A 10,331-nucleotide genomic window follows, 5' to 3' on the forward strand; every position below is an offset into this window, starting at 1 on the left:
AAAGATTTACAGCCTCAGAAACCCTATACAGGGTCACCATGAGTCGGAACCGACTGCACGGCACATAACAACAACTACAATATATATATATCTTTTTTTTTGTCACATCCTGGCTTGACCATAGAGAGAAATTACTTAGGTTTGTTTTTTAATGTCATCTTGCAATTAACATGGCCAGATAACTGGGGCTTGTGAAAGGTTTGAGTTGATTCTATTGATGCAACTAAGCAAACGTGAGGTCCCAGGTTGGTAAGCAAGTAAAAAGACCAGCTTAATTCAGCAAGAACAGAATTTAATCCAATCATTTAGTTTTTTTGCAAAAGTGGCATAGGGGCATGTCTTATCTACTGTAGCTTCACTAGGAAGAAGAATCCCCATCATCAACCCAAGACTGATTCATTTGAAGCAGAGGTCAGACATGCCTATTCCCTCCAACCTTTTTTTTTTGTCTCCTGACACCAGCCAGTCCTCCACAACACTCTACTTCTCTGTGTCTAGACAGAACTCTCAGACAATACTCATGATTATGGAATTTATTAGTGAAGTTGTTACCACTGTTGTCAGGTGCTGTAGAGTCAGTTCCAACTCATAAGGATTCTATGTACAACAGAACAAAACACTGCCCAGTCTTGTGCCATCCTCAACCTGTTGTTACCACCACTGTGTCAATACATCTCGGTGGTGGGGGTGGGGGAGAGAGTCTTCCTTTATTTTGCTTGCCCTCCACTTTACCAAGCATGATGTCCTTCTCTAGGGAATGGTGCCTCCTGATAATATATCCAAAGTATGATAGACCAAGTCTCACCATCTTGGTTTCTAAGGAGCATTCTGGCTGTACTTCTTCCAAGAAAGGTTTGTCTGTTCTTTTAGCAGTCCATAGTACTTTCAATATTCTTTTCTAACACCAGAACTCAAATGCATTCATTCTTCTCTGATCTTCCTTATTCATTGTACAACTTACACACATATGAGGCAATTGGAAATGCCATGGCTTGGGTCAAGCACAGTCTACTCTTCAAAGTGACATTTTTATTCTTTAACACTTTAAAGAGAACTTTTACAACCGATGTGCCTGATATAATAGATCATTTGATTTCTTGACAGCTGTTTCCATGAGCATTAATTGTGGATCCAAACTACTTAAATCTTTGACAACTTTGATCTTTTCTCTGTTTATTATGATGCTATTTATTGGTTCAATTATGAAGCTTTCTGGGATATATATATGTATATATGTGTATATATATATACATACATACATACATACATATGTGTGTGTATATATATATATATATATACATACCGTAGTGTGGTCTTTGATTCATCAATAAGTATTTCAAGTCCTCTTCACTTCCAACAAACAAGGCTGTATCATCTGCATATTTCAGGTTGTTGATTAGTTTTCCTCCAATCCTGATGCCAGGTTCTCCTTAGTCCAATTTCTTGGATTATTTGCTAATGTATACAGATAGAATAAATATGGTGAAATAATATAACCCTTTTAGGGAAGTTGTTGTTGTTGTTAAGTGCCATTGAGTCAGTTCCGACCTATAATGGTCCTATATAGGGTTTCTGAGGACCTTGCAGTTCAAGCCGACTTTGCAGTTCAGTGCATTGATCCACAGCACCACACCAGGACTCAGGGTACAATTCAGGATGAGAAACACCTCAGGATACTGCAGTTCTCTAATCAGGAACGACTCTTCTCAGCTGTACGGCAGGGATCCCTCACTCATTTTCAGCCTAACAGCGCCTTGACCTGTGCACTACTCAAGCAAGTGTTACAAAGTTCCTTTAACCTGTGGATAAATGCCCAAAAGGCATCCTATTTTAAAAGCCAGTCTCCTGCCCAGAGGTGCTCAGCGTCACTCCATCTGTGGGCTGGGAAGCCCATTGCTCTATCTTTCCAGTGCCACAGCCTCTGCTGCCATAGATTCTCTAGGCAGGGATCTCAAAATCCAAAGGATAGTCCGTGGATCATCTGTTCCTGCTGCTGAGATGGCTCCTTTTAAACCTAGCAGGATGACAAAACTAAACAATTCCTATATTAGAGTCTTGTACACCCTATTTGCATGATCCCACCCAATTATTCCTGTGGTGTATAGGATAAGACTGGCTGCAAGCTCAGTTTGAACTGCAAGGTTGGTGGTTCAAACTCACCATCACTTCCTTGGAAACCCTATACAGGGTCACTATGAGTTGGAACCCACTTGACAGCACTTAACTACTTCCCAATTATTTGGTGGGAGTTTTCTTTGTATCTCAAGGCTCTGTGAACTATTCTTTTACAAGTTGTTTACTTGCCAAGTTTATAAAAGAACTGGTTAAATTTGCAAGTCTTTGCATGATTTTTTTGATGGCTTCAAACCTGAATGGAAATCATCTAATGTTATTTTTCTGAGAAAGATGAATCCAAGAAAAATCTAAAAATTAGGTATATATATCAACTTGGATTATGTTAAACTACAAGTAACTTTAATTGCAATTCTAGGAGAATAGTTTAAACAATGAGATCATTATTCTTTTCAGTAAAAATTCTAGAGAAAACTAGCCAAGATTAGCATGGCAACTTTATAGTTGCTGCTGATTTGCGTTATATCAAAAGCTTTTTTCATGTTACTACATGATCTTTCATGTTACTACAAAATTATAAAATAACTGCTTTGTAATAATTAATTGACTGGATAATCAATAATTTGACTTTTCTCTTGTTGAAAATGTAAGTAATTTTCAATTCTTCACTATTGTAAATTATATCACAATGTATCTTTTCATGAGTATAACTTTTTCATCTTCTTGGGATGAATCCCTAGGACAAGTTCCCAGAACCAGAATTGCTAGGTCAAAGGGTGTGTGAACATTTTATGATTCTTAATGTTTTTTTTTCCCAAATTGGTTTCTGAGAAAGCAGTACCAATTTGTTCCCAAAGGAAATGTGCACATTTTTCTACAAATGTGGGGTGGAAGGAAGATTTATTCAGATACACTTGTAGGTAGACTATATTCAGTTTTCAGGGTCTGGCTGGAATGAACAGAGGCTAACACCAGATTTAGTTTGGAATCCTGATTCTACCACTTTCTAGCTGGATGTTGTTGTTGTTAGTTACCATGGAATCAATTCTGACTCATGGATAGCCATAGGCAAGCACTTAATCTCCCTGTGCCTCAGATCTCTACTTTAAAATTTAGGATAAAAGTATTCCTCTTATAAGATTATGTGATGACTAGGGGCTATTCACAAACATTCTGTCTACCCTACTTCTCTGAGAACAAGTGATAGAAACCCAATCACCTGCCACCTTGAAGTTGGGAATGGCCATGCCATTGCTTTCACCAATGAAATGGAAGCAGAAGTGCTGTGTCTCATTTCCAGGCATACATTTTAAGAATCAGGGTGCATTTTGCAAGAAGCACTGGTGGTGTTGTGGCTAAAACACTCAGCATTTCAAACTCACCAGTTGCTCCTCTGAAGAAAGTTCTGGCAGTCTGCTTCTGTAAGGATTTGCAGCCTCAGCAACCCCATGGGGCAGTTCTACTCTGTCCTGGATGCTTGCTAAGAGTTGAATGGACTGAGCAGCTGGTGACTTTAAATTACCCACCTTGTGGTTATTAAGAATAATTTATCCAGGGGAAAAAGTGAATTATTCCCTTTGATGTAAGAAATAAATGAGAGACAGGAATATTTGCTTCTCTGAAGATGGTTTTGGTTTGCATCTTGCTACACTCTTTTTCCCTTCAACATATAACTGGAAGCATTTCAGGTAACAGCTCTTTGTATTTGAGTCTCAGAGTAAGGACAGCACAAAGAGCCCCAAACCAACCTGTGGTGGACACGTAAATCAAGCTAGAATGAAATCACTGAGACCTTGGAGTTGTCTGTTGGCTCACCATACTACCCTGACTGCTGCAGGCTTTCTTCAGGATTAACAAGAATAATATATGAAAGATGTTGGACCAATGGCTGCCCCTAGTGGTACTGTTGTTAGTTGCTATCTAGTCCACTCCAGCTCATGGCTACCTTTGGTTGGTTGTGGTGGTGGTGTGCCATGGAGCCAGTTTCAACTCATAGCGACCCTGTATAGGATTTACGAGGCTATAAATCTTTATGGGAGCAAAAAGCCTCATCTTTCTCCCATAGAACGTCTGGTAGTTTTGAACTGCTGACCTTGAAGTTAGCAGCCTCACTCATAACCACTATGCTGCCAGAGCTCCTTACTTTAGGTATACCATATAGCATGAAATGTGGCCCGGTGCTCCATCATCATGATTATGGGTATGTTTGAGTCCATTGCTTGATAATCTAGCGTCAACTCATCTCACTGAGGATTTCCTTCATTTCCTTTGACCTACCTGGCCAAACATAATGTCTTTTTCTAACAATTGGTCTTTTGGGATGACATGTCCAAAGTAAGACAGTTAAAAGTCTTGCCATTCTTGCGTCTAAGGAACATTCTGGTTGTATCTCTTTGCAGGCTGCTTATTCATTCTTCTGGCAGCTCACAGCATATCCAGTATTTGCCAGCACCACAGTGCAAACACATCAATTCTTCTTCTGTCTTCCTTTTTCATTATTCAGTAGTCTCAATATACAAGTATTCTTATGATAGTAATAACTTGCATTCATTCAGTGCCTTCTATGGGTCAGGCATTTGTAGAAATAGTCACTAATCTTCATAATATTACATAATATAAAAGAAAAGTAGCAGAGCTAGGATTCAAACAGAGTATGCATCTCCCCATCTTTATCTTTGTTCCTTGTCTTTGAAAGTTTATGACATTGTTTATTTTAATATTATTTAGATCATTATGTGAATTTGTAACAACATTTGTTTCTGAGCTTCACATTCCATTCGTTCCTGCAACAAAACCTCTATTTTTAAAAAACTTGTTGCAAGGTAAACAGAAATAAGTTTAGTCAAAGGTAAAGTAGCTTGCTATTCAAGCCCCTGCTTGTTCCCTAGAAGAAAGCTCATGAACTCAAGTACCTTTTACATTTTACTTGGCTTGAATATACCTGAAGCAGTTAGGATTTGCCTCCTCATGAAAGGAAAAAAATAGTATGAAAATGATAGTGGAATGAGTCAGATTAGAGAAGCAATTCTCAAAGCCCAACATTTACAGACTCTTTTGCTCTGTCTTTTTAACAGCTTCATTGAGATAATTCACATGCACGCAATTGAACCACCGACAGTTTGTAACTAAATTACTTTCATATATTCACAGAGCTGTGCATCCATCACCATAATCAAATTAAGGACATTTTATTTTTTAACTTTTTAATTGTGCATTGGGTGAAGGTTTACAGAGCAAATCAATTTTCCAGTTAGCAATACATGCAAATTTTGTTTCATGTCATTGTCTGCAATCCCCATAATGTAGTATCACTTATCCTACTGCTCCCTCTGTGTTTGCCTTTTCCATTTCTCCTTCTTTCCTATCCTTCCTGCCTTCTGAACTTTGCCTTTGGGCAAATGCTGTCCTTTTGATGTCAACTAGTTGGTTATTTTAAGGGGCTATGGGTCGGAACCGACTCGAAGGCACTTAACAACAACAACAACATACCTCCCTTATTATTCATCTTATAGGCCTGTCTGTTGTTTGGGTGAAAATTGGCCACAGGGACCTTCTGATGGGATCCCTTTCAGAGTGGTAAGTAGTGGTAGCCTGAGTATCATCTAGTTCTTGCTTAGGTTGTGGATGCTGAGATTTGAGTGGTTCATACAAAGCTAAAACTGTTAAGCACCCAATGTAATAACACAATTCTACCAATTCCATTTTTTATAAAACTTAAAAATTTGCTGAACTTAATATTTCCTTATAATACTAGAGTTTTTTTGTTTTAACAAAAGCTCTTGTGTATAACTTGATAATCCAGCTTTCAAAATCTTTTCTTTCATTGTTCCCTTATTAGCCATTTCATAGCTTGTTGGTACCTTTACCTGACTATACAATCAATGGTCAAATAGAGGAGATTAAATTACAATTACTCTGTTTAATATGATTCTGGGTTTCAGTGTTGGTTGGGGTACAGGAAGAAATTGAAATTAAATGTTTAAAAGAGTATTATGAATCATCTATGAATTTTAGTGATTTGTATTCACAATGACTGTAGATGGTTTCTGGTTTACTCCTTATAATACTCATTGACATTGAAAATAATTCATAGTTTGTTGAACCTGATTGTTTTTGTTATTATTTGTTATTGTTGTTATTGTGTGCCATTGAGTCAGTTCTAACTCATAGCAACCTACTGTAGGGTTTCCATTGAGCGGCTCTGGGGCTGGTGGGTTTGAACCACTGACCTTGCAGTTATCAGCCCAATATGTATCCTACAGCACCATACCAGTCTTATTATTATATGACTCTTAAACTATCTGAACCATATGGTTGAAAACAATGATTTCTAGAGCTAGCACCAACTTCCAATTTTTGTTGAGGAAAGATGGTCCTCATGTTAATAAATTTTACTGATATGATAAAGCAGACAAATAGTGGCTCTAAATCTTTGTGGGAACAGAAAGTCTCATCTTTTTCCCAAGGAGTGACTAGTGGACTTGAATTGCAGACCTTGTGACTTACAGTCCAGTGCTTGTCATATAGAGCCACCACTCTCCCCAGCTCTTCCTGTTGGACAATTATGGCAAACAACAGTTTTGTACAAGAATGCTTAGAAGTTAGTTGGATAGTGATGATAAAAATTGCTGTCAGTAAGATGTTCATCTGTAAAAAGTTAAATTGGTAAAAGGTGTGTATAGATATATTTGCAACAATGGAAGAAAAAAATAAAAGTAGCTTCTTATGTGCAACCAAGCACTTCATGGGATTTGGTTCCTTGATTCGGAGAGTTAGTGTCATAGTTTCATGGGATATTCAGTTATTTGGCCTAATAATGTGCTTTGTGCTTTTCTTCCTTTTCCTCATTCATTGCCTACTACCTGTGATCTTAAGTTTGCAAGTGTCCATTCAAGGCACAATCATTGGTCATTATTCATCTGGAGCAACAGAGGAAGGAAATAGAATGGAATAGGAAGATATAGAATGTATCATTAATTACCCCCATGAACAACTGCCTGCAGAACTGAATGGTGCCTGGTCTCCCATTTCTGAACATTTTGATGCAAGATTCCATATAAGAATCCTGATTAAAAAGGGAAAAGTGCAGAATAGAATTTCAAATTCTTATAGACAGTAGACTTTCTGGAGCCATGGAGGATGGACAAACCCCTGAAACTACTGATAATCTTTAAATATTAGACCAAAAATACACCCTGAAGTCATCTTAAAATTGAACAATAATTTAGATTAACTAGCAGCAAACATCAGCCTTGAGCATTATGCTTTTTTAAAAGAACTACCTCTAGGGGATGAAATTACCAACTTGAAGTATTAGATAGGCCCCTGGGGACAGTGAGTCTATGCTAATGGAGAGAAACAACTCCAAAAAGGAGGGTAAGAGTGGTTGCACAACTCCAGGAATATAATCGATAACACAGAATTGTTCACGTAGAACCTGTTGAATTCGTGTTTTGTTGCTTATATCCTCAACAAAAATGAAAGAAAAGTTAGAACAAAAGCAAAGCAAAACACAAAAGAATACTTAGAGGGCTGTGGCATAACGTAAGGAAAGGAGCTTTTTTAATTGAGCTGCACAGTTACATGTTGGGTACTGTCTTAGTTAACTAGAGCTGCTATTGCAGGAAAATCACGAATGGATGGCATTAACAAATACAGTTCTTCTCTCACACTTTAGGAGGCTTGCAGCCTGAATTCAGGGCACTGGGATGGCCTTCTCTTTCTGCCAGCACTGGGGGAAGGTCCTGATCTCCTTTCAATGTCTGTGAGCCTGGAGTTCCTTGGAGATCTCCATGTGTTTTTGGTCTGTGAGGTCTCAATATAGGTACCTTGGGTTCAAAGGATACATTCTGCTCTGGCTCTTCTTTTCTGGTGGTAGCATGTCTTTCTCTTTTGTTTCTCTCTCTTTTTATCTCTTATAAAATATAAGTTGATGCAGTCCACAACCCATGGAAACTCCCCTTACATGAGATCAGGGCTATACCCTGAGTAAAGTTGGTGTTGCTATTGTTGTCAACTAGATGGAATGGCCAAGTGGCAGCATCGATGGACTCAAGTGTGGCAACAGTCGTGAGGCTGGCCCAGGATCGGGCAGTGTTTCGTTCTGCTGTGCACAATGTTGCTATGAGTAAGTACCGACTCGATGGCACCTAACAGCAACAACAACAAAGTCTGTTCTGACTCATAGGGTTTCCTCTATAGAGTTTCAGAGACTGTAACTCTTTTGTGGGAGCAGAAAGCCTCACCTTTCTCCTATGGAACTGCTGGTGGGCTTGCAGCAACCTGTGGTTCCAACTCCAAGGTGTTGTTTGCTACCCTAGTCCCTTTACAGTGGATTGGCTGATCACATCAGATCACATATGAGGGATGGTTACATCATTACTCAACTGCCACATTACAGCATTACATAACTGTCAAACCACTGAGAATCATGGCTTAGCCAACCTGACACATATTTTGTTGCTGTTGTTAAGTGTCATTGAGTTGGTTATGACAACCCTGCATAGGGTTTCCAAGGAGTAGCTGGTGAGTTTGATCTGCCGACCTTGCAAGTCAAACTGACCTTATGGTCCAATGCTTTTCCTACAGTGCCACACCAGGACTCCAGACACTTATTTTGGAGGGACACAATTTAATCCATGACAGCTTCTAGCCAGAAATTTGGACGCTGGAACCATTTACTCAGAGGGGCCTCTGAAGAAAGGCAAGACATCTACATCTGAAAGGTCACAATCATGAAAATTCTATGCAGCACAGTTCTACTCTAAAACACATGAAGTCACTATGAGTTCGAATCAACTTGTAGACAACTGGTTGGTCATGAAGTTTACCTTGAGCAAATGCTTATTCAGCAACTACAATATTATGCATGAGGTACTGGCCCAGGGACTGTGAGGAATCCATTGTGGAATAGCAGGATTTCTGGCCTCAAGAATCTGTGGGGAAGCCCAGGTTAACCCAGGCTATGTTTGTGAATCAGCGACTTCAGTGGGTGAACTACAGAATTCGTGGGGAAAATGGAAATGGAGTTGAAGTTATATTGGGCCCAGATTGTGAAGCTTTTAAATGCCAAGTTTTTATGTTAGAACTGCATTCCTTGGGAAGTAGGCATCTATTGAACTTTTTTATTTAACATAAAAAGAAAGTTCCAAAGCTCATTCTAGCTATTTATCCACATATTTTTATAACACTGACAAAATTTTATTTTAGATGGTAAATGTTCAGTGACCAAAAACATTACCTATTTTACTTTCTTTTTCAATGACCAATGCAATGCCACAAGCTATACTTATATTTAGTTTACATAATCAGTGACCACAGCTACTCACCAGAAGCAGTTGGTATTAAAAATTAGTGAGTTCTTAGTTTAGAAAGGTCCTCATTGTTCTTTATTTAGATAAGCTACAATCTATCTTTTTTGCTGTTAAGTGCCTTCAAGTAAGTTCCAACTAATAGCGACCCTGTATAGGGTTTCCAAGGAGCAGCAGGTGAGTTTGAGCCTTGCGGTTCAAACCAACCTTGCAACCCAGCACATTAGCCCATAGTACCACACCAGGACTCCACCATCTACCTTACCAAGGAAAAATAAACATGGGTAATTGTGGCAAATCATTTGTCTAAGAAGACCTCCTGAAGCTAGTAGGTATTGTGGAGTGTAGAGATGCTCTAAACTGATAGGTCCAGGTTTTATTGATTCTGAATTTTTTTAAAGCCTCTATATAGATTCCAGAGAATCCTTCAATAACAAAAGTCGAGGCGTGGATTTTTTCTTCAGTTCCTCCAGCTTGAGAAATGCTGAGTGTGTTCTTCCTTTTTGGTTTTCTGATTCCAGATCTTTGCACATTTTGTTAGAATATTTGATTTTATCTTCTCGAACTGACCTTTGAAATTTTCTGTTCACCTCTTGTACCTCCTCATTTCTTCCATTTGCTTTAGCATCTCTACACTGGAGAGCAAGGTTCAGTGTCTCTTCTGACATCTGTTTTGGCCTTTTTCTTCTTTCTTGTCTTCTTAATGACTTTTTGCTTTCTTCATGTATGATGTTCTTGATGTCATCCCACAACTATTCTGGTCATAGGTCTTTAGTGTTTAGTATATCAAATCTGTTCTTCAGATGATCTCTAAATTTAGGTGGGATATATTCAAGGTCATATTTTGGCTCTCGTGGACTTGTTCTCATTTTCTTCAGCTTCAGTTTGAATTTGCATATGAGTAGTTGATTGTCTATTCCACAATCTGTCCCTGGTCTTGTTTTGAAT

The sequence above is a fragment of the Chrysochloris asiatica genome, unplaced genomic scaffold (assembly GCF_000296735.1).
Source record: "Chrysochloris asiatica unplaced genomic scaffold, ChrAsi1.0 scaffold00059, whole genome shotgun sequence".
Classification (NCBI taxonomy): Eukaryota; Metazoa; Chordata; class Mammalia; order Afrosoricida; family Chrysochloridae; genus Chrysochloris; species Chrysochloris asiatica.